General features: G+C 60.6%; 1 protein-coding gene across 1 annotated transcript in view; it reads left to right on the top strand.

The window, feature by feature from the left end:
- ESYT3 (extended synaptotagmin 3) overlaps positions 1-19948 on the top strand; it is a 131006-nt gene extending 111058 nt beyond the window's left edge. The window contains exons 20-23 of the mRNA XM_075609934.1: positions 8968-9099; positions 16222-16327; positions 17189-17238; positions 19349-19948. The gene's annotated coding sequence lies outside the window, so the exon portion shown is untranslated. The remainder of the gene's footprint in view (positions 1-8967; positions 9100-16221; positions 16328-17188; positions 17239-19348) is intronic.
- The last annotated feature ends 500 nt before the right edge of the window (positions 19949-20448 follow it).

Genomic DNA, 20448 nt, shown 5'->3' with positions numbered 1-20448 from the left:
GCGCCCCCTGGCTGCAGTAACAGGCTCTTTCCCCCCCTCTCTCTGCGCCCCCTGGCTGCAGTAACAGGCTCTTTCCCCCCCCTCTCTCTGCGCCCCCTGGCTGCAGTAACAGGCTCCCCCCCCCTCTCTCTGCGCCCCCCTGGCTGCAGTAACAGGCTCTCCCCCCTCGCTCTCTGCGCTCCCTGGCTGCAGTAACAGGCTCCCCCCCCCTCTCTCTGCGCCCCCTGGCTGCAGTAACAGGCTATCCCCCCTTCTCTGCGCCCCCTGGCTGCAGTAACATGATCCCCCCCTCTCTCTGCGCCCCCTGGCTGCAGTAACAGGCTCTCCCCCCTCTCTCTGCGCCCCCTGGCTGCAGTAACAGGCTCTCCCCCCCTCGCTCTCTGCGCTCCCTGGCTGCAGTAACAGGCTCCCCCCCCCCCTCTCTCTGCGCCCCCTGGCTGCAGTAACAGGCTCTCCCCCCTCTCTCTGCGCCCCCTGGCTGCAGTAACAGGCTTCCCCCCCCCTCTCTCTGCGCCCCCTGGCTGCAGTAACAGGCTCTGCCCCCTCTCTCTGCGCCCCCTGGCTGCAGTAACAGGCTCCCCCCCCCCCTCTCTCTGCGCCCCCTGGCTGCAGTAACAGGCTCCCCCCCCCCTCTCTCTGCGCCCCCTGGCTGCAGTAACAGGCTCCCCCCTCTCTCTGCGCCCCCTGGCTGCAGTAACAGGCTCCCCCCCCCCCTCTCTCTGCGCCCCCTGGCTGCAGTAACAGGCTCTCCCCCCCCTTATCTGCGCCCCCCTGGCTGCAGTAACAGGCTCTCCCCCTCTCTCTGCGCCCCCTGGCTGCAGTAACAGGCTCCCCCCCCTCTCTCTGCGCCCCCTGGCTGCAGTAATAGACTCTCCCCCCTCTCTTTGCGCCCCCTGGCTGCAGTAACAGGCTCCCCCCCCTCTCTCTGCGCCCCCTGGCTGCAGTAACAGGCTCCCTACCCTCTCTCTGCGCCCCCTGGCTGCAGTAACAGGCTCCCCCCCCTCTCTCTGCGCCCCCTGGCTGCAGTAACAGGCTCCCCCCCCCTCTCTCTGCGCCCCCTGGCTGCAGTAACAGGCTCCCTACCCTCTCTCTGCGCCCCCTGGCTGCAGTAACAGGCTCCCCCCCCTCTCTCTGCGCCCCCTGGCTGCAGTAACAGGCTCCCTACCCTCTCTCTGCGCCCCCTGGCTGCAGTAACAGGCTCCCCCCCCTCTCTCTGCGCCCCCCTGGCTGCAGTAACAGGCTCCCCCCCCCTCTCTCTGCGCCCCCCTGGCTGCAGTAACAGGCTCCCCCCCCCCTCTCTCTGCGCCCCCTGGCTGCAGTAACAGGCTCTTTCCCCCCTCTCTCTGCGCCCCCTGGCTGCAGTAACAGGCCTCTCTGCGCCCCCTGGCTGCAGTAACAGGCTCTTTCCCCCCTCTCTCTGCGCCCCCTGGCTGCAGTAACAGGCTCTTTCCCCCCCTCTCTCTGCGCCCCCTGGCTGCAGTAACAGGCTCCCCCCCCCTCTCTCTGCGCCCCCTGGCTGCAGTAACAGGCTCTCCCCCCTCGCTCTCTGCGCTCCCTGGCTGCAGTAACAGGCTCCCCCCCCTCTCTCTGCGCCCCCTGGCTGCAGTAACAGGCTCCCCCCCCTCTCTGCGCCCCCTGGCTGCAGTAACAGGCTCCCCCCCCTCTCTCTGCGCCCCCTGGCTGCAGTAACAGGCTCCCCCCCCCTCTCTCTGCGCCCCCTGGCTGCAGTAACAGGCTCCCCCCCCTCTCTCTGCACCCCCTGGCTGCAGTAACAGGCTCTTCCCCCCTCTCTCTGCGCCCCCTGGCTGCAGTAAACAGGCTATCCCCCTCTCTCTGCGCCCCTGGCTGCAGTAACAGGCTCTCCCCCTTCTCTCTGCGCCCCCTGGCTGCAGTAACAGGCTCTCCCCCCCTCTCTGCGCCCCCTGGCTGCAGTAACAGCTCCCCCCCCCTCTCTCTGCGCCCCCTGGCTGCAGTAACAGGCTCTTCCCCCCCCTCTCTGCGCCCCCTGGCTGCAGTAACAGGCTCTCCCCCTTCTCTGCGCCCCCTGGCTGCAGTAACAGGCTCCCCCCCCCTCTCTCTGCGCCCCCTGGCTGCAGTAACAGGCTCTTTCCCCCTCTCTCTGCGCCCCCCTGGCTGCAGTAACAGGCTCTTTCCCCCTCTCTCTGCGCCCCCTGGCTGCAGTAACAGGCTCTCCCCCCTCTCTCTGCGCCCCTGGCTGCAGTAACAGGCTCCCCCCCCTCTCTGCGCCCCCTGGCTGCAGTAACAGGCTCTCCCCCCCCCCCTCTCTGCGCCCCCTGGCTGCAGTAACAGGCTCTCCCCTTTCTCTGCGCCCCCTGGCTGCAGTAACAGGCTCCCCCCCTCTCTCTCTGCGCCCCCTGGCTGCAGTAACAGGCTCCCCCCTCTCTCTGCGCCCCTTGGCTGCAGTAACAGGCTATCCCCCATTCTCTGCGCCCCCTGGCTGCAGTAACATGATCCCCCCCTCTCTCTGCGCCCCCTGGCTGCAGTAACAGGCTCTCCCCCCTCTCTCTGCGCCCCCTGGCTGCAGTAACAGGCTCCCCCCCCCCCCCTCTCTGCGCCCCCTGGCTGCAGTAACAGGCTCCCCCCCTCTCTCTGCGCCCCCTGGCTGCAGTAACAGGCTCTCCCCCCTCGCTCTCTGCGCTCCCTGGCTGCAGTAACAGGCTCCCCCCCCCCTCTCGTTGCGCCCCCTGGCTGCAGTAACAGGCTCCCCCCCTCTCTCTCTGCGCCCCCTGGCTGCAGTAACAGGCTCCCCCCCCTCTCTCTGCGCCCCCTGGCTGCAGTAACAGGCTCCCCCCCCTCTCTGCGCCCCCTGGCTGCAGTAACAGGCTCCCCCCCCTCTCTCTGCGCCCCCTGGCTGCAGTAACAGGCTCCCCCCCCCTCTCTCTGCGCCCCCTGGCTGCAGTAACAGGCTCCCCCCCCCCCTCTCTCTGCGCCCCCTGGCTGCAGTAACAGGCTCTTCCCCCCCCTCTCTGCGCCCCCTGGCTGCAGTAACAGGCTCTCCCCCCTTCTCTGCGCCCCCTGGCTGCAGTAACAGGCTCCCCCCCCCTCTCTCTGCGCCCCCTGGCTGCAGTAACAGGCTCTTTCCCCCTCTCTCTGCGCCCCCTGGCTGCAGTAACAGGCTCTTTCCCCCTCTCTCTGCGCCCCCTGGCTGCAGTAACAGGCTCTCCCCCTCTCTCTGCGCCCCCTGGCTGCAGTAACAGGCTCCCCCCCCTCTCTGCGCCCCCTGGCTGCAGTAACAGGCTCTCCCCCCCCCCCTCTCTGCGCCCCCTGGCTGCAGTAACAGGCTCTCCCCCTTTCTCTGCGCCCCCTGGCTGCAGTAACAGGCTCCCCCCCCTCTCTCTCTGCGCCCCCTGGCTGCAGTAACAGGCTCCCCCCCCTCTCTCTGCGCCCTTGGCTGCAGTAACAGGCTCTCCCCCCCCTCTCTCTGCGCCCCCTGGCTGCAGTAACAGGCTCTCCCCCCTCTCTCTGCGCCCCCTGGCTGCAGTAACAGGCTCCCCCCCTCTCTCTCTGCGCCCCCTGGCTGCAGTAACAGGCTCTTCCCCCCTCTCTCTGCGCCCCCTGGCTGCAGTAACAGGCTCTCCCCCCCTCTCTCTGCGCCCCCTGGCTGCAGTAACAGGCTCTTCCCCCCTCTCTCTGCGCCCCCTGGCTGCAGTAACAGGCTCTCCCCCTTCTCTCTGCGCCCCCTGGCTGCAGTAACAGGCTCTCCCCCTTCTCTGCGCCCCATGGTTGTAGTAACTGGCTATCCCCCCCCTCTCTCTGCGCCCCCTGGCTGCAGTAACAGGCTCCCCCCCCCCCCTCTCTGCGCCCCCTGGCTGCAGTAACAGGCTCCCCCCTCTTTGCGCCCCCTGGCTGCAGTAACAGGCTCTCCCCCTTCTCTGCGCCCCCTGGCTGCAGTAACAGGCTTCCCCCCCCCTCTCTGCGCCCCCTGGCTGCAGTAACAGGCTCCCCCCCTCTCTCTGCGCCCCCTGGCTGCAGTAACAGGCTCCCCCCCCCCCTCTCTGCGCCCCCTGGCTGCAGTAACAGGCTCCCCCCCCCCTCTCTGCGCCCCCTGGCTGCAGTAACAGGCTCCCCCCCCCCTCTCTCTGCGCCCCTTGGCTGCAGTAACAGGCTCTTTCCCCCCCTCTCTCTGCGCCCCCTGGCTGCAGTAACAGGCTCTCCCCCCTCTCTCTGCGCCCCCTGGCTGCAGTAACAGGCTCCCCCCCCCCTCTCTCTGCGCCCCTTGGCTGCAGTAACAGGCTCTCCCCCCCCTCTCTGCGCCCCCTGGCTGCAGTAACAGGCTCTCCCCCTTCTCTGCGCCCCCTGGCTGCAGTAACAGGCTCCCCCCCCCCCTCTCTCTGCGCCCCCTGGCTGCAGTAACAGGCTCTTTCCCCCTCTCTCTGCGCCCCCTGGCTGCAGTAACAGGCTCTTTCCCCCTCTCTCTGCGCCCCCTGGCTGCAGTAACAGGCTCTCCCCCCTCTCTGCGCCCCCTGGCTGCAGTAACAGGCTCCCCCCCCCTCTCTCTGCGCCCCCTGGCTGCAGTAACAGGCTCTTCCCCCCCTCTCTGCGCCCCCTGGCTGCAGTAACAGGCTCTCCCCCTTCTCTGCGCCCCCTGGCTGCAGTAACAGGCTCCCCCCCCCCTCTCTCTGCGCCCCCTGGCTGCAGTAACAGGCTCTTTCCCCCTCTCTCTGCGCCCCCTGGCTGCAGTAACAGGCTCTTTCCCCCTCTCTCTGCGCCCCCTGGCTGCAGTAACAGGCTCTCCCCCCTCTCTCTGCGCCCCCTGGCTGCAGTAACAGGCTCCCCCCCCTCTCTGCGCCCCCTGGCTGCAGTAACAGGCTCTCCCCCCCCCCTCTCTGCGCCCCCTGGCTGCAGTAACAGGCTCTCCCCTTTCTCTGCGCCCCCTGGCTGCAGTAACAGGCTCCCCCCCCTCTCTCTCTGCGCCCCCTGGCTGCAGTAACAGGCTCCCCGCCCTCTCTCTGCGCCCCTTGGCTGCAGTAACAGGCTCTCCCCCCCTCTCTCTGCGCCCCCTGGCTGCAGTAACAGGCTCTCCCCCCTCTCTCTGCGCCCCCTGGCTGCAGTAACAGGCTCCCCCCCCTCTCTCTGCGCCCCCTGGCTGCAGTAACAGGCTCTTCCCCCCCTCTCTCTGCGCCCCCTGGCTGCAGTAACAGGCTCTCCCCCCTCTCTCTGCGCCCCCTGGCTGCAGTAACAGGCTCTTCCCCCCTCTCTCTGCGCCCCCTGGCTGCAGTAACAGGCTCTCCCCCCTCTCTCTGCGCCCCCTGGCTGCAGTAACAGGCTCTCCCCCTTCTCTGCGCCCCATGGTTGTAGTAACTGGCTATCCCCCCCCTCTCTCTGCGCCCCCTGGCTGCAGTAACAGGCTCCCCCCCCCCCTCTATGCGCCCGCTGGCTGCAGTAACATGGCTCCCCCCTCTCTGCGCCCCCTGGCTGCAGTAACAGGCTCTCCCCCCTTCTCTGCGCCCCCTGGCTGCAGTAACAGGCTTCCCCCCCCCTCTCTGCGCCCCCTGGCTGCAGTAACAGGCTCCCCCCCCTCTCTCTGCGCCCCCTGGCTGCAGTAACAGGCTCCCCCCCCCCCCTCTCTGCGCCCCCTGGCTGCAGTAACAGGCTCCCCCCCCCCTCTCTGCGCCCCCTGGCTGCAGTAACAGGCTCCCCCCCCCCTCTCTCTGCGCCCCTTGGCTGCAGTAACAGGCTCTTTCCCCCCCTCTCTCTGCGCCCCCTGGCTGCAGTAACAGGCTCTCCCCCCTCTCTCTGCGCCCCCTGGCTGCAGTAACAGGCTCCCCCCCCCCCCCTCTCTCTGCGCCCCTTGGCTGCAGTAACAGGCTCTCCCCCCTCTCTGCGCCCCCTGGCTGCAGTAACAGGCTCCCCCCCCTCTCTCTGTGCCCCCTGGCTGCAGTAACAGGCTCCCCCCCCTCTCTCTGCGCCCCTTGGCTGCAGTAACAGGCTCTCCCCCCCTCTCTCTGCGCCCCCTGGCTGCAGTAACAGGCTCCCCCCCCCCCCCTCTCTCTGCGCCCCCTGGCTGCAGTAACAGGCTCCCCCCCCCTCTCTCTGCGCCCCCTGGCTGCAGTAACAGGCTCTCCCCCCTCTCTCTGCGCCCCCTGGCTGCAGTAACAGGCTCTCCCCCCCCCCCTCTCTCTGCGCCCCCTGGCTGCAGTAACAGGCTCTCCCCCCTCTCTCTGCGCCCCCTGGCTGCAGTAACAGGCTCCCCCCCCCCCCTCTCTCTGCGCCCCTTGGCTGCAGTAACAGGCTCTCCCCCCCCTCTCTCTGCGCCCCTTGGCTGCAGTAACAGGCTCTCCCCCCCTCTCTCTGCGCCCCCTGGCTGCAGTAACAGGCTCCCCCCCCCTCTCTCTGCGCCCCCTGGCTGCAGTAACAGGCTCCCCCCCTCTCTGCGCCCCCTGGCTGCAGTAACAGGCTCTCCCCCCTTCTCTGCGCCCCCTGGCTGCAGTAACAGGCTTCCCCCCCCCTCTCTGCGCCCCCTGGCTGCAGTAACAGGCTCCCCCCCCCTCTCTCTGCGCCCCCTGGCTGCAGTAACAGGCTCCCCCCCCCTCTCTCTGCGCCTCCTGGCTGCAGTAACAGGCTCCCCCCCCCCTCTCTGCGCCCCCTGGCTGCAGTAACAGGCTCCCCCCCCCCTCCTGCAGTAACAGGCTCCCCCCCCCTCTCTGCGCCCCCTGGCTGCAGTAACAGGCTCCCCCCCCTCTCTCTGCGCCCCTTGGCTGCAGTAACAGGCTCTTTCCCCCCCTCTCTCTGCGCCCCCTGGCTGCAGTAACAGGCTCTCCCCCCCCTCTCTGCGCCCCCTGGCTGCAGTAACAGGCTCCCCCCCCCTCTCTCTGTGCCCCCTGGCTGCAGTAACAGGCTCCCCCCCCCCTCTCTCTGCGCCCTTGGCTGCAGTAACAGGCTCTCCCCCCCTCTCTCTGCGCCCCCTGGCTGCAGTAACAGGTTTCTCCCCCCCCTCTCTCTGCGCCCCCTCGCTGCAGTAACAGGCTCCCCCCCCCTCTCTGCGCCCCCTGGCTGTAGTAACAGGCTCCCCCCCCCTCTCTGCGCCCCCTGGCTGTAGTAACAGGCTCCCCCCCCTCTCTCTGCGCCCCCTGGCTGCAGTAACAGGCTCTTTCCCCCCCCCTCTCTCTGCGCCCCCTGGCTGCAGTAAAAGGTTTCTCCCCCCCCCTCTCTCTGCGCCCCCTGGCTGCAGTAACAGGCTCCCCCCCCTCTCTCTGTGCCCCCTGCTGCAGTAACAGGCTCTTCCCCCCCCCCCTCTCTCTGCGCCCCCTGGCTGCAGTAACAGGTTTCTCCCCCCCTCTCTCTGCGCCCCCTGGCTGCAGTAACAGGCTCCCCCCCCCCTCTCTCTGCGCCCCCTGGCTGCAGTAACAGCTCCCCCCCCCCCTCTCTCTGCGCTCCCTGGCTGCAGTAACAGGGCTCCCCCCCCCTCTCTCTGCGCCCCCTGGCTGCAGTAACAGGCTCTTTCCCCCCCTCTCTCTGCGCCCCCTGGCTGCAGTAACAGGCTCTTCCCCCCCTCTCTCTGCGCCCCCTTGGCTGCAGTAACAGGCTCCCCCCGCCCTCTCTCTGCGCCCCCTGGCTGCAGTAACAGGCTCCCCCCCCCCCTCTCTCTGCGCCCCCTTGGCTGCAGTAACAGGCTCCCCCCCCCTCTCTCTGCGCCCCCTGGCTGCAGTAACAGGCTCCCCCCCCCCCCTCTCTCTGCGCCTCCTGGCTGCAGTAACAGGCTCTCCCCCCCTCTCTGCGCCCCCTGGCTGCAGTAACAGGCTCCCCCCCCCCTCTCTCTGCGCCCCCTGGCTGCAGTAACAGGCTCCCCCCCCCCTCTCTGCGCCCCCTGGCTGCAGTAACAGGCTCTCCCCCCCCTCTCTCTGCGCCCCCTGGCTGCAGTAACAGGCTCCCCCCTCCCCCTCTCTGCGCCCCCTGGCTGCAGTAACAGGCTCTCCACCCCCCCCCTCTCTGCGCCCCCTGGCTGCAGTAACAGGCTCCCCCCCCCTCTCTCTGCGCCCCCTGGCTGCAGTAACAGGCTCCCCCCCCTCTCTCTGCGCCCCCTGGCTGCAGTAACAGACTCTCCCCCCCTCTCTGCGCCCCCTGGCTGCAGTAACAGGCTCTCCCCCCCCCCTCTCTGCGCCCCCTGGCTGCAGTAACAGGCTCTCCCCCCCCCCTCTCTGCGCCCCCTGGCTGCAGTAACAGGCTCTCCCCCCCCCTCTCTGCGCCCCCTGGCTGCAGTAACAGGCTCTTTTCCCCCCCCCCTCTCTGCGCCCCCTGGCTGCAGTAACAGGCTCTTTCCCCCCCCTCTCTCTGCGCCCCCTGGCTGCAGTAACAGGCTCTCCCCCCCTCTCTGCGCCCCCTGGCTGCAGTAACAGGCTCTCCCCCCCTCTCTGCGCCCCCTGGCTGCAGTAACAGGCTCTCCCCCCTCTCTCTGCGCCCCCTTGGCTGCAGTAACAGGCTCTCCCCCCCTCTCTCTGCGCCCCCTGGCTGCAGTAACAGGCTCTCTCCCCCCCCCCTCTCTGCGCCCCCTGGCTGCAGTAACAGGCTCTTTCCCCCCCTCTCTCTGCGCCCCCTGGCTGCAGTAACAGGCTCTCCCCCCCTCTCTGCGCCCCCTGGCTGCAGTAACAGGCTCTCCCCCCTCTCTGCGCCCCCTTGGCTGCAGTAACAGGCTCTCCCCCCTCTCTCTGCGCCCCCTGGCTGCAGTAACAGGCTCCCCCCCCCCCTCTCTCTGCGCCCCCCTGGCTGCAGTAACAGGCTCCCCCCCCCTCTCTGCGCCCCCTGGCTGCAGTAACAGGCTCTCCCCCTCTCTCTGCGCCCCCCTGGCTGCAGTAACAGGCTCCCCCCCCCCTCTCTGCGCCCCCTGGCTGCAGTAACAGGCTCCCCCCCCTCTCTCTGCGCCCCCTGGCTGCAGTAACAGGCTCCCCCCCTCTCTCTGCGCCCCCTGGCTGCAGTAACAGGCTCTCCCCCCTCTCTCTGCGCTCCCAGGAACCTGGTCCAGTGTTCAACTAACGGTGCTGACCCGTACGTCCGGATATACCTGCTCCCCGACAGAAGGTGGTCCAGCCGTAAAAAGACCACCGTGAAAAGGAAAACGCTCAACCCGCAGTATAATGAGAGGTGAGTGACGGGGGCTGCATTACCGGACTTATAGGGGAGGGAAACGGGGGCTGCATTACCGGACTTATAGGGGAGGGAAACGGGGGCTGCATTACCGAACTTATAGGGGAGGGAAACGGGGGCTGCATTACCGAACTTATAGGGGAGGGAAACGGGGGCTGCATTACCGGACTTATAGGGGAGGGAAACGGGGGCTACATTACCAGACTTATATGGGATAGAAACGGGGGCCGCATTACCGGACTTATAGGGGAGGGAAACGGGGGCCGCATTACCGGACTTATATGGGAGGGAAACGGGGGCTGCATTACCGGACTTATAGGGGAGGGAAACGGGGGCTGCATTACCGAACTTATATGGGAGGGAAACGGGGGCTGCATTACCGAACTTATATGGGATGGAAACGGGGGCTGCATTACCAAACTTATCTGGGAGGGAAACGGGGGCTACATTACCGGACTTATATGGGAGGGAAACGGGGGCTGCATTACCGAACTTATATGGGAGGGAAACGGGGGCTGCATTACCGAACTTATATGGGATGGAAACGGGGGCTGCATTACCAAACTTATATGGGATGGAAACGGGGGCTGCATTACCGAATTATATGGGAGGGAAACGGGGGCTACATTACCGAACTTATATGGGATGGAAACGGGGGCTGCATTACCGAACTTATATGGGAGGGAAACGGGGGCTGCATTACCGAACTTATATGGGATGGAAACGGGGGCTGCATTACCGAACTTATATGGGATGGAAACGGGGGCTGCATTACCGGACTTATATGGGAGGGAAACGGGGGCCGCATTACCGAATTATATGGGAGGGAAACGGGGGCTGCATTACCGAATTATATGGGATGGAAACGGGGGCTGCATTACCGAACTTATATGCTAGGGATACGGGGGCTGCATTACCGAATTATATGGGAGGGAAACGGGGGCTGCATTACCGGACTTATATGGGAGGGAAACGGGGGCTGCATTACCGAACTTATATGGGATAGAAACGGGGGCTGCATTACCGGACTTATATGGGAGGGAAACGGGGGCCGCATTACCGAACTTATAGGGATAGAAACGGGGGCTGCATTACCGAATTATATGGGAGGGAAACGGGGGCTGCATTACCGAACTTATATGGGAGGGAAACGGGGGCTGCATTACCGAACTTATATGGGAGGGAAACGGGGGCTGCATTACCGAACTTATATGGGATAGAAACGGGGGCTGCATTACCGAACTTATATGGGAGGGAAACGGGGGCTGCATTACCGAACTTATATGGGATAGAAACGGGGGCTGCATTACCGAACTAATATGGGATAGAAACGGGGGCTGCATTACCGAACTTATATGGGATAGAAACGGGGGCTGCATTACCGAACTAATATGGGATAGAAACGGGGGCCGCATTACCGAATTATATGGGAGGGAAACGGGGGCTGCATTACCGAACTTATATGGGAGGGAAACGGGGGCTGCATTACCGAACTTATATGGGATAGAAACGGGGGCTGCATTACCGAACTTATATGGGATGGAAACGGGGGCTGCATTACCGAACTTATATGGGAGGGAAACGGGGGCTGCATTACCGAACTTATATGGGATAGAAACGGGGGCTGCATTACCGAACTAATATGGGATAGAAACGGGGGCCGCATTACCGAATTATATGGGAGGGAAACGGGGGCTGCATTACCGAACTTATATGGGAGGGAAACGGGGGCTGCATTACCGAACTTATATGGGATAGAAACGGGGGCTGCATTACCGAACTTATATGGGAGGGAAACGGGGGCTGCATTACCGGACTTATATGGGAGGGAAACGGGGGCCGCATTACCGAATTATATGGGAGGGAAACGGGGGCTGCATTACCGAACTTATATGGGAGGGAAACGGGGGCTGCATTACCGAACTTATATGGGATAGAAACGGGGGCTGCATTACCGAACTTATATGGGATGGAAACGGGGGCTGCATTACCGAACTTATATGGGAGGGAAACGGGGGCTGCATTACCGAACTTATATGGGATAGAAACGGGGGCTACATTACCGGACTTATATGGGAGGGAAACGGGGGCTACATTACCGAACTAATATGGGATAGAAACGGGGGCTGCATTACCGAACTTATATGGGATGGAAACGGGGGCTGCATTACCGAACTTATATGGGATAGAAACGGGGGCTGCATTACCGAACTTATATGGGATAGAAACGGGGGCTGCATTACCGGACTTATATGGGATAGAAACGGGGGCTGCATTACCGAACTTATATGGGATAGAAACGGGGGCTGCATTACCGAACTTATATGGGATGGAAACGGGGGCTACATTACCGGACTTATATGGGATAGAAACGGGGGCTACATTACCAGACTTATATGGGAGGGAAACGGGGGCTGCATTACCAGACTTATATGGGATAGAAACGGGGGCTGCATTACCGAACTTATATGGGATGGAAACGGGGGCTGCATTACCGGACTTATATGGGATAGAAACGGGGGCTGCATTACCGAACTTATATGGGATAGAAACGGGGGCTGCATTACCGGACTTATATGGGATAGAAACGGGGGCTGCATTACCGAACTTATATGGGATAGAAACGGGGGCTGCATTACCGAACTTATATGGGATGGAAACGGGGGCTACATTACCGGACTTATATGGGATAGAAACGGGGGCTACATTACCAGACTTATATGGGAGGGAAACGGGGGCTGCATTACCAGACTTATATGGGATAGAAACGGGGGCTGCATTACCGAACTTATATGGGAGGGAAACGGGGGCTACATTACCGAACTTATATGGGAGGGATACGGGGGCTGCATTACCAGACTTATATGGGATAGAAACGGGGGCTACATTACCAGACTTATATGGGAGGGAAACGGGGGCTGCATTACCGAACTTATATGGGATAGAAACGGGGGCTGCATTACCGAACTTATATGGGAGGGAAACGGGGGCTGCATTACCGAACTTATATGGATAGAAACGGGGGCTGCATTACCGAACTTATATGGGAGGGAAACGGGGGCTACATTACCGAACTTATATGGGAGGGAAACGGGGGCTGCATTACCGGACTTATATGGGATAGAAACGGGGGCTACATTACCGAACTTATATGGGAGGGAAACGGGGGCTGCATTACCGAATTATATGGGAGGGAAACGGGGGCTGCATTACCGGACTTATATGGGAGGGAAACGGGGGCTGCATTACCGAACTTATATGGGAGGGAAACGGGGGCTGCATTACCGGACTTATATGGGAGGGATACGGGGGCTGCATTACCGGACTTATATGGGAGGGAAACGGGGGCCGCATTACCAGACTTATATGGGAGGGAAACGGGGGCTGCATTACCGAACTTATATGGGAGGGATACGGGGGCTGCATTACCGAATTATATGGGAGGGAAACGGGGGCTACATTACCGGACTTATATGGGAGGGAAACGGGGGCTGCATTACCGAACTTATATGGGAGGGAAACGGGGGCTGCATTACCGAATTATATGGGAGGGAAACGGGGGCTGCATTACCGGACTTATATGGGAGGGAAACGGGGGCTGCATTACCGAACTTATATGGGAGGGAAACGGGGGCTGCATTACCGAATTATATGGGAGGGAAACGGGGGCTGCATTACCGGACTTATATGGGAGGGAAACGGGGGCTGCATTACAGAACTTATATGGGAGGGAAACGGGGGCTGCATTACCGAACTTATATGGGAGGGATACGGGGGCTGCATTACCGAACTTATATGGGAGGGAAACGGGGGCTACATTACCGAACTTATATGGGATGGAAACGGGGGCTGCATTACCGAACTTATATGGGATGGAAACGGGGGCTGCATTACCGAACTTATATGGGATGGAAACGGGGGCTGCATTACCGAACTTATATGGGATGGAAACGGGGGCTGCATTACCGAACTTATATGGGATGGAAACGGGGGCTGCATTACCGAACTTATATGGGAGGGAAACGGGGGCTGCATTACCGAACTTATATGGGATGGAAACGGGGGCTGCATTACCGAACTTATATGGGATGGAAACGGGGGCTGCATTACCGAACTTATATGGGAGGGAAACGGGGGCTGCATTACCGAACTTATATGGGAGGGAAACGGGGGCTGCATTACCGAACTTATATGGGATGGAAACGGGGGCTACATTACCGGACTTATATGGGATGGAAACGGGGGCTACATTACCGGACTTATATGGGATGGAAACGGGGGCTGCATTACCAAACTTATATGGGATGGAAACGGGGGCTACATTACCGGACTTATATGGGATGGAAACGGGGGCTACATTACCGAACTTATATGGGATGGAAACGGGGGCTGCATTACCGAACTTATATGGGATGGAAACGGGGGCTACATTACCGGACTTATATGGGATGGAAACGGGGGCTGCATTACCGGACTTATATGGGAGGGAAACGGGGGCTGCATTACCAGACTTATATGGGAGGGAAACGGGGGCTGCATTACCGAACTTATATGGGATGGAAACGGGGGCTACATTACCGAACTTATATGGGATGGAAACGGGGGCTGCATTACCGAACTTATATGGGATGGAAACGGGGGCTACATTACCGGACTTATATGGGATGGAAACGGGGGCTGCATTACCGAATTTATATGGGATAGAAACGGGGGCTACATTACCGAACTTATATGGGATGGAAACGGGGGCTACATTACCGGACTTATATGGGATGGAAACGGGGGCTACATTACCGAACTTATATGGGATGGAAACGGGGGCTACATTACCGGACTTATATGGGATGGAAACGGGGGCTGCATTACCGGACTTATATGGGATGGAAACGGGGGCTGCATTACCAAACTTATATGGGATGGAAACGGGGGCTACATTACCGAACTTATATGGGATGGAAACGGGGGCTACATTACCGGACTTATATGGGATGGAAACGGGGGCTGCATTACCGAACTTATATGGGATGGAAACGGGGGCTGCATTACCGAACTTATATGGGATGGAAACGGGGGCTGCATTACCAGACTTATATGGGAGGGAAACGGGGGCTGCATTACCGGACTTATATGGGATGGAAACGGGGCCTGCATTACCGAATTATATGGGAGGGAAACGGGGGCTGCATTACCGAATTATATGGGAGGGAAACGGGGGCTGCATTACCGAACTTATATGTGAGGGAAACGGGGGCTGCATTACCGAATTATATGGGATGGAAACGGGGGCTGCATTACCGAACTTATATGGGATAGAAACGGGGGCTGCATTACCGGACTTATATGGGATGGAAACGGGGGCTGCATTACCGAACTTATATGGGAGGGAAACGGGGGCTGCATTACCGAATTTATATGGGATAGAAACGGGAGCTGCATTACCGAATTATATGGGATGGAAACGGGGGCTGCATTACCGAACTTATATGGGATGGAAACGGGGGCTGCATTACCGAACTTATATGGGATGGAAACGGGGGCTGCATTACCGAATTATATGGGATGGAAACGGGGGCTGCATTACCGAACTTATATGGGAGGGAAACGGGGGCTGCATTACCGAATTATATGGGATGGAAACGGGGGCTGCATTACCGAACTTATATGGGATGGAAACGGGGGCTGCATTACCGAACTTATATGGGATGGAAACGGGGGCTGCATTACCGAATTATATGGGATGGAAACGGGGGCTGCATTACCGAACTTATATGGGAGGGAAACGGGGGCTGCATTACCGAATTATATGGGAGGGAAACGGGAGCTGCATTACCGAACTTATATGGGAGGGAAACGGGGGCTGCATTACCGAATTATATGGGATGGAAACGGGGGCTGCATTACCAGACTTATATGGGAGGGAAACGGGGGCTGCATTACCGGACTTATATGGGAGGGAAACGGGGGCTGCATTACCGAACTTATATGGGATGGAAACGGGGGCTGCATTACCGAATTTATATGGGATAGAAACGGGAGCTGCATTACCGAACTTATATGGGAGGGAAACGGGGGCTGCATTACCGAATTATATGGGATGGAAACGGGGGCTGCATTACCGAATTATATGGGAGGGAAACGGGGGCTGCATTACCGAACTTATATGGGATGGAAACGGGGGCTACATTACCGAACTTATATGGGAGGGATACGGGGGCTGCATTACCGAATTATATGGGAGGGAAACGGGGGCTGCATTACCGAACTTATATGGGATGGAAACGGGGGCTGCATTACCGAACTTATATGGGATGGAAACGGGGGCTGCATTACCGAACTTATATGGGAGGGATACGGGGGCTGCATTACCGAACTTATATGGGAGGGAAACGGGGGCTGCATTACCGAACTTATATGGGAGGGAAACGGGGGCTGCATTACCGAACTTATATGGGAGGGAAACGGGGGCTGCATTACCGAACTTATATGGGAGGGAAACGGGGGCTGCATTACCGAACTTATATGGGAGGGAAACGGGGGCTGCATTACCGAACTTATATGGGATGGAAACGGGGGCTGCATTACCGAACTTATATGGGATGGAAACGGGGGCTGCATTACCGAATTATATGGGAGGGAAACGGGGGCTGCATTACCGGACTTATATGGGATGGAAACGGGGGCTGCATTACCGAACTTATATGGGATGGAAACGGGGGCTGCATTACCGAACTTATATGGGATGGAAACGGGGGCTGCATTACCGAACTTATATGGGAGGGAAACGGGGGCTGCATTACCGAACTTATATGGGATGTATAAGTTACACAGTAGATGAGGTTGAAAAAGTTCAACCTATGCTAAATTTAGACACCGCCCGTCTCCCCCCCTCTCCTCGTCTCACCCCCCCGTCTCACCCCCCTCTCCTCGTTTCCTCCCCCCTCCCATCTCACCCCCCTCTCCTCGTCTCCTCCCCCCCGTCTCACCCCCTCTCCTCGTCTCCTCCCCCCCCTCGTCTCCTCCCCCCCCTGTCTCACCCCTCTCCTCGTCTCCTCCCCCCCCCGTCTCCCCCCCTCTCCCCCTCCCCTCCTCCCCCCCCCGTCTCACCCCATGTCCCCTCAGGTTTGAGTTCATGGTTCCCCTGGAAGACGCAAAGAAGAGAATGTTGGACATCGCCGTGAAAAACAACCGTTCCTTCGCCTCGCACGAGAGGAAAGAGCTCGGCAAGGTGAGTGACAGACGTGCAGGAGGGTAACGCAACCCCTGCAGTGCTTGGGGATAAGGGGAACCATCCTGCACCTAAAGGGTTATTGTGTGTGTGGGTGAGCAGGAAGATGGGGGTGAGCAGGAAGATGGGGGGAGCGGGAAGATGGGGGGAGCGGGAAGATGGGGGGAGCGGGAAGATCAATTCATTTTAATCTCTAGGTTCAGAACAAATTTGCCAAGAACATAATGTGTTATTAACCCCTCGCTGCCCGCGCGTCACATTAACCCCTCGCTGCCCGCGCGTCACATTAACCCCTCGCTGCCCGCGCATCACATTAACCCCTCGCTGCCCGCGCATCACATTAACCCCTCGCTTCCCGCGCATCACATTAACCCCTGGCTGCCCGCGCATCACATTAACCCCTGGCTGCCCGCGCGTCACATTAACCCCTGGCTGCCCGCGCGTCACATTAACCCCTGGCTGCCCGCGCGTCACATTAACCCCTGGCTGCCCGCGCGTCACATTAACCCCTGGCTGCCCGCGCGTCACATTAACCCCTGGCTTTCCGCGCGTCACATTAACCCCTGGCTGCCCGCGCGTCACATTAACCCCTGGCTGCCCGCGCGTCACATTAACCCCTGGCTGCCCGCGCGTCACATTAACCCCTGGCTGCCCGCGCGTCACATTAACCCCTGGCTGCCCGCGCGTCACATTAACCCCTGGCTGCCCGCGCGTCACATTAACCCCTGGCTTTCCGCGCGTCACATTAACCCCTGGCTGCCCGCGCGTCACATTAACCCCTGGCTGCCCGCGCGGCACATTAACCCCTGGCTGCCTGCGCGTCACGTTACTGATTCCTTTCTGTTCCCCGCTCCCTCCCAGGTCCTGGTGAAGCTGTCGGAGGAAGATTTGGTTCAGGGGTTCGAGGACTGGTAAAGACTCGCGTTCTGCTTCTGGGAGGTTTAGATAAAATCATCGCAGGGGTTTAACCCCGTCCCGGCCACGGAAGGTTTTCCTTTGTAATAAGGTTCAGGACCCTTGGGTAGTGATAAATCAGCACACCCCCTAAACCTGCTGGTGACCCCTAAGTGGGACCTGTGCTGAGGCGCTGGTTAATTCCTGATTCGAAGTGTACACAATGTAACACTTTCATACCCAAGAAAGCACTTAATCAGGGTTATAGAGAATTACGTGCTGAAAATGATCTATCTATGAGAGATATATATATATCTCCTCGCGAGACATGGACGCGCATCCCGCACACGGAGGAATGAATTAGGAAAGATTACAGTGTCGTTACCGTGGCTTATGATGAGGGCTGTGGGTGTATATATATTTTCTGCCTATAAAAAGAAACAGATTTATATATAATGATTCGCTGCTCTCCTCCAAACTTCCCCGTCCCCCCACTCTCTCCTCCAAACTTCCCCGTCCCCCCAACTCTCTCTCCTCCAGACTTCCCCGTCCCCCCCCCTCCTCCAAACTTCCCCGTCCCCCCCACTCTCTCCTCCAAACTTCCCCGTCCCCCCCACTCTCTCCTCCAAACTTCCCCGTCCCCCCCACTCTCTCCTCCAAACTTCCCCGTCCCCCCAACTCTCTCTCCTCCAAACTTCCCCGTCCCCCCAACTCTCTCCCGACTTCCCCATCCCCCCAACTCTCTCTCCTCCAGACTACCCCATCCCCCCAACTCTCTCTCCTCCAGACTTCCCCGTCCCCCCAACTCTCTCTCCTCCAGACTTCCCGTCCCCCCAACTCTCTCCTCCAAACTTCCCCGTCCCCCCAACTCTCTCCTCCAGACTTACCCATCCCCCCAACTCTCTCTCCTCCAGACTTCCCCGTCACCCCCACTCTCTCCTCCAAACTTCCCCGTCCCCCCCACTCTCTCCTCCAGACTTCCCCATCCCCCCACTCTCTCCTCCAGACTTCTCCGTCCCCCCCACTCTCTCCTCCAGACTTCTCCGTCCCCCCACTCTCTCCTCCAGACTTCCCCGTCCCCCCCACTCTCTCCTCCAAACTTCCACGTCCCCCCCACTCTCTCCTCCAAACTTCCTCGTCCCCCCCCCACTCTCTCTCCTCCAGACTTCCCCGCCCCCCCCCCACTCTCTCTGCTCCAGACTTCCCCGTCCCCCCCACTCTCTCCTCCAGACTTCTCCGTCCCCCCCCCACTCTCCTCCAGACTTCCCCGTCCCTCCCACTCTCTCCTCCAAACTTCCATGTCCCCCCCACTCTCTCCTCCAAACTTCCACGTCCCCCCCACTCTCTCCTCCAAACTTCCCCGTCCCCCCAACTCTCTCTCCTCCAGACTTTCCCGTCCCCCCAACTCTCTCTCCTCCAGACTTTCCCGTCCCCCCAACTCTCTCTCCTCCAGACTTCCATGTCCCCCCCACTCTCTCCTCCAGACTTCCCCGTCCCCCCCACTCCTGCAGACTTCCCCGTCCCCCCCACTCTCTCCTCCAGACTTCACCGCCCCCCCACTCTCTCCTCCAGACTTCCCCGTCCCCCCCTCTCCCCTCCAGACTTCCACGTCCCCCCCACTCTCCTCCAGACTTCCACGTCCCCCACACTCTCTCCTCCAGACTTCCACGTCCCCCCCACTCTCTCCTCCAGACTTCCACGTCCCCCCCACTCTCTCCTCCAGACTCCCCTCCCCACTCTCTCCTCCAGACTCCCCCCCCCCCCCCCACTCTCTCCTCCAGACTCCCCTCCCCACTCTCTCCTCCAGACTTCCCCGTCCCCTCCCCTCTCTCCTCCAGACTTCCACGTCCCCCACACTCTCTCCTCCAGACTTCCACGTCCCCCCCACTCTCTCCTCCAGACTTCCTGGTCCCCCCCCACTCTCTCCTCCAGACTCCCCTCCCCACTCTCTCCTCCAGACTTCCCCGTCCCCTCCCCACTCTCTCCTCCAGACTTCCCCTGTCCCCCCCCCACTCTCTCCTCCAGACTCCCCCCCCCCCCACTCTCTCCTCCAGACTTCCCCGTCCCCCCCCACTCTCTCTCCTCCAGACTTCCCCGTCCCCCACTAACCCGTCCCTTTCTCCCCAGGTTTGAGCTCACGCCAACCGGGCACCCCAGCACATGATCGTCCCCTGATGCTGCCGTCGTCTCTCAGGACTTTTATATAAATCTATATAATTACTTAAAACAAAGTCTCCTCTGCCCGCGCCCTGCGTGTGTACATATGTACATTTGTAATTAGCTTTTACCGATTTGATTGTTTTCTACGAGACCAAGATAGCTGCTTTCTACGAAAACACAGCGAAGAGAGCGCCCCCCGCAGGGTTACAGACAGCGAGAGCGCCACGCTCCGAAGAGAGCGCCCCCCGCAGGGTTACAGCGCCTGCACATTCTCCGAACACAGCGAGAGCGTCGCGCTCCGAAGAGAGCGCTCCCCGCAGGGTTACAGACAGTGAGAGCGTCACGCTCCGAAGAGAGCGCCCCCCCGCAGGGCTGCTGCGGAGTTATTTATTTTCTGCGTGTACAGATATACAAACTAATGTATTGTTTATAATATTTTGCTATTTTATGCCCCAAAGTTTATACCCGCCGCGCTTCGGAGAATCGCGCAGTCTGATTTTATACCCTGAATGTCTCCGAGCCGGAGAAATATCAATTCTATGAATAAACGATTTGATTTCTATTTCAGGAGAATCAGCAGATATTTCTTTATGTTAACCCCTTCCTGGCAGCGAGTAGCAGAGTAGAACCGGCGACTTGTGCTGCTGCAGGGGTTAAAGTCATTTATACGTGTCTTTATATAGGGCTCAGTGAGTACAGACACTGACTGGCACTGAGTGTGAGGCAGGGGAACCTGGGAGAGGGAGCGGCTCAGTGAGTACAGACACTGACTGGCACTGAGTGTGAAGCAGGGGAGCCTGGGAGAAGGAGCGGCTCAGTGAGTAACGACACTGACTGGCACTGAGTGTGAAGCAGGGGAGCCTGGGAGAAGGAGCGGCTCAGTGAGTACAGACACTGACTGGCACTGAGTGTGAGGCAGGGGAACCTGGGAGAAGGAGCGGCTCAGTGAGTACAGACACTGACTGGCACTGAGTGTGAAGCAGGGGAACCTGGGAAAAGGAGCGGCTCAGTGAGTAAAGACACTGACTGGCACTGAGTGTGAAGCAGGGGAGCCTGGGAGAAGGAGC

Source organism: Ascaphus truei, chromosome 7 (genome assembly GCF_040206685.1).
Source record: "Ascaphus truei isolate aAscTru1 chromosome 7, aAscTru1.hap1, whole genome shotgun sequence".
In the NCBI taxonomy this organism is placed as follows: domain Eukaryota; kingdom Metazoa; phylum Chordata; class Amphibia; order Anura; family Ascaphidae; genus Ascaphus; species Ascaphus truei.
The sequence above is the reverse complement of the archived record's forward strand: the minus strand, read 5'-3'. Positions and strand labels throughout refer to the sequence as shown.